Raw genomic sequence first — 4,015 nt, forward strand, 5'->3', positions numbered from 1 at the left:
AATAAATGTCCTGAATAAATAAAAATGACGTCAGTGTTAGACACTAAGCTTAGGGTGATGGAGCATCTCAGGGAAAGTGAGTCTGCAGTCCAGGTGAGGGGGGGCGGATACAGAGATTTGTGAGTTAATAGTACTGGTTGAAAATAATGGCCTCTCTGAAAAAAGGGATGCAAAACAATTTGCAGAAGAATGCAAACTAAGCACTGCAGGGCACATAAAACATTTGGTCAGCACTGGGGCAAGAGCGCTGGGGTGAGGGTAACGGATAGGGTGAGGGTGAGAAATGGAGTGTGAGAGAGAGATGAGGTGAGAGTGAGGATGGGGGTGGGGGAAAACGCCAGGGATGAAATAAGGATCCTCCAGCAGTTGCCCTGGCCGTTCTGACAGACTTAGAAACGGCTACGTTAATGCCTGCATCAGACGGCCATCCTCAATCAGAAGCCACCGAGGGAGAGAGGGGAAGTGTGGTCAGAAATCAGTAGGATTTGGGACTTTCCTGGTGGTCCAGCGATTAAGACTCCGCACTTCCAGTGCAGGGGGCACGGGTTCGATCCCTGGTCAGGGAACTAAGATCCTGCAAGTGGGCCTGGCGTGGCTGGTGGGGTGGGGGAAAGAAAAGAAATTAGTAGGATTGGAGCCCCCAAGGACAAGGGTGAGAGAGTTTTAGGAAGAAAAGGGTCTTGAGCAGGGCCACGGAGAATGGGGAGCAGAGAAGGTGGTGGGGTCCAGCAGAGTTGAGGCCTGGAGACTTGAGAAGGGACCTACCTGTGTAGTGACAGGAGCTATATGGGGAGCAGGAGGGAGGAAGGCGAGGCGGCTCGGAAGCCCTTAGAGCTGGTGAGTGAGCTGAGGAGGCCCTGGAGGAGCAGAGGCCGTGCTGCGTGGGAGCGGGTTGGACCGAGGAGCTCCCCAGCTGCCACTTGGTGCACTTTTAAAAACATTTAATTAGTTAATTAATTAATTAATTTTTGACTGCGTTGGGTCTTCGTTGCTGCGCGCGGGCTTTCTCTAGTTGCGGCGAGCGGGGGCTACTCTTCTTTGCGGTGCGCAGGCTTCTCATCGCAGTGGCTTCTCTTGTTGCGGAGCACAGGCTCTAGGCACATGGGCTTCAGTAGTTGTGGCTCGCGGGCTCAGTAGTTGTGGCTCGTGGGCTCTAGTGCGCAGGCTCAGTAACTGTGGCACACAGGCTTAGTTGGTCAGAGGCATGTGGGATCTTCCCGGACCAGGGATGGAACCTGTATCCCCAGCAGTGGCAGGTGGATTCTTAACCACCGCACCACCAGGGAAGTCCCCGGTGAACTTCTGAGGTGCAGAAAGGGGTCTGGGTAGGGAAAAAGAGATAAAAGATGTGGTGAGGTAGAGAGGAGAGGCGAGGGAGGGCATCTGACACGGGTATTATCTTCTCAGTTGTAATGGAAGCTGAGAGGCCTTCTGGATATCCAGAAAACCCAAGTCAAGCATCCTTGACCTTCCCCTTGAATACCTGAAAAAAAAGTCAGCCCCTGGGGAATTTTATAAAGAGCAGGAGGGTGGAGTGATCTGAAGCCAATGTGCACATCTAGGATTTAGGAGTCTTGGGTCTGCCCCCAGCTCTATAAAGCTTTCTTTATAATACTTATTTTATCCTTTGTGCGTTTTAAAGTTGTATGTATCAAGTAACCCTAAAATAAAGAGAAACAATATATGAAGTTTATAGACAGTGGTTTTGGATGAATTATGTAAGAGATGGGAATTTAAACAACTTCCTTTGTTGTAATTTCAGCTGTCTCTGTGACTTTCTTTTTTTTTTTAATTAATTTATTTTATTTATTTATTTTTGGCTGCGTGTGGGCTTTCTCTAGTTGCGGTGAGCAGGGGCTACTCTTTGTTGTGGTGCACAGGCTTCTCATTGTCGTGGCTTCTCTTGTCGTGGAGCACGGGCTCCAGGCACGCAGGCTTCAGTAGTTGTGGCTCATGGGCTCTAGAGCACAGGCTCAGTAGTTATGGCGCACGGGCCTAGTTGCTTCCAGGCATGTGGGATCTTCCTGGACCAGGGCTCGAACCCGTGTCCCCTGCATTGGCAGGCGGATTCTTAACCATTGTGCCACCAGGGAAGCCCTCTGTGACTTTCAAGGAGTCACTTTTATTTTTTTCCTCTTATTTTTCTCCCAGGATACGGGACTAGTGTTAATGACCCACCCTGGCAGGTCCTTCACCTTCATAATGAAATTGGAAAAAAAAAAGGGCCACACCTAGTGGTGTGGCCTCGCTAAGCCTAATGCAGCTGGGGTTTCCTGTGGTTCTGGGAACTAACAGAGAAGGTAATGTTATTTTTGACATCAGAGGAGTGACTGGCCAGAAACAGAAAGAACACAGCCTGTGTATGTGGGGTGGTGGGGGGTGTTAAGGGGATCAAGTAATCCAGAATAATCTCCATCGGCCCTTGGAACGCATCTTGACATTCTCATCTGGAAAGAGGTGGCTATGATCTGAGAATTTACTTCACGTTGGATCATGAAACTGGGCAGGGAAGATTCAACTGTGAAGAGGGTTCTCCAGCCCAGTCCCTTGAAAACACTTCTTTTCACTCCCTCTGTGCCAGCTGTCCAGGAATTTGGCAGCTGAAGAGGAGTTTTCCAGGGCATAATTCAAAGGGAGGAAGGGGGAGGTAAACAGTGTATCAGTTTTTGGATTTTAATTTGGGTCTTTACAATTCGATATTATGCAAATATATATATATTTATATATATATATATATATTTTTTTTTTCCCCCCTAAAATTTGCATTTGTCTTTCTGTGGTTTCCTGTGGCTTGAGTGGGTCTCCATGGATGTAAACCAGAGTGACAAACCAGGTGGAAGAGGATGAGGGAATCTGATCCTGTTCAGACTTGGGGATCTCCAGGATCTGGTTATGATGCTTGGATTTGTTTCTCGCCTACCAGGATCTGGATCTAAGGAAAAAAGTGAGTTTATCTTTTAAAATTGTTACATACTTATGTGGACTGCATGGGATGACTTTCATCCTAGAACTAAGGGCTAAATACATTTCCTCCTTTTTTTCTTCCCCTTCACTCTCAATTTTTATTACATCTTTCTTCTGGGAGCCATTAAAGTACTTTTGTTCAGAAGGCTTTTCTAGAGCTTTGCCTTGCATGTTCTACAGAGCCTTCCAACACTATGATAAGGACAAGAGCAGGACAGTTTAAAACTTAGTTGAGAAGAGGTAAGTCACAGAATTGCTGAAAGAGAGCAGATATACTCCCAAAGCATGGAGTGGGGCGGGGGAGTGCGGCGTGGGTAAAATTCCAGTTCTCAGACCCCACCTGGGGCAGGGCCTAAGAATCTGTAAACTCGGCAACTTAGCTGGGGCAAGCTGGCTTTGAGTCAGTGAACTAGTTCTTTTCCTTTCTTACAGATGAGAGAACTGAGGCTCAGTGAGGGTAACTGCCTAAGACGCCGTGGTGAATTTGGGGAAGGGATGGGGACCACGGTGTGCCTTCCCTTGGAGCACACTGGGCACTGTTGTATGACACCCTCAGACCCCGTGGCCTGGTGTTAAATGAACAATGATGCCTTGTCAGTACTCAGTCCACATTCTTGCCAGAGTAATCCTTGCCTTCTTTTTCCTTTGCTCCCTCCCGACTCCCCTGCTTTCTTTGGGTACCCTGAACCACCATGCAAATAAACTTGTTTTTCTCAACATTTGTGCAAGTCTAGAGACGTGAAACGCAAAGACTGCCTCGTCACCAGGCTGCCTTACCAGAGATCTGTATCTTGTTTATTCACTGAGAGAACAGATAGGTTGGAAATCATCAGCGCGGCTCTGGGATAGGTGGAGGGAGGAGGCGGCTTCTCAGCAGCCCGTGGCGCACCTCCAAGGCCCCAGGACAAGCTCGGAGCAGACAGTGGAGTTCAGGTTTGTGGCAGTGCGGTGGCAGCCAGACCTAGGACAGAGGCTTCCCCTTCACTTGTCGTCCGGTCAGGCCACCCCAACTGGTGGCCAGATTGCTTAAAAGAGACTAAAACAGAAGGCA

Source organism: Balaenoptera musculus, chromosome 1, assembly GCF_009873245.2.
Source record: "Balaenoptera musculus isolate JJ_BM4_2016_0621 chromosome 1, mBalMus1.pri.v3, whole genome shotgun sequence".
NCBI lineage: Eukaryota > Metazoa > Chordata > Mammalia > Artiodactyla > Balaenopteridae > Balaenoptera > Balaenoptera musculus.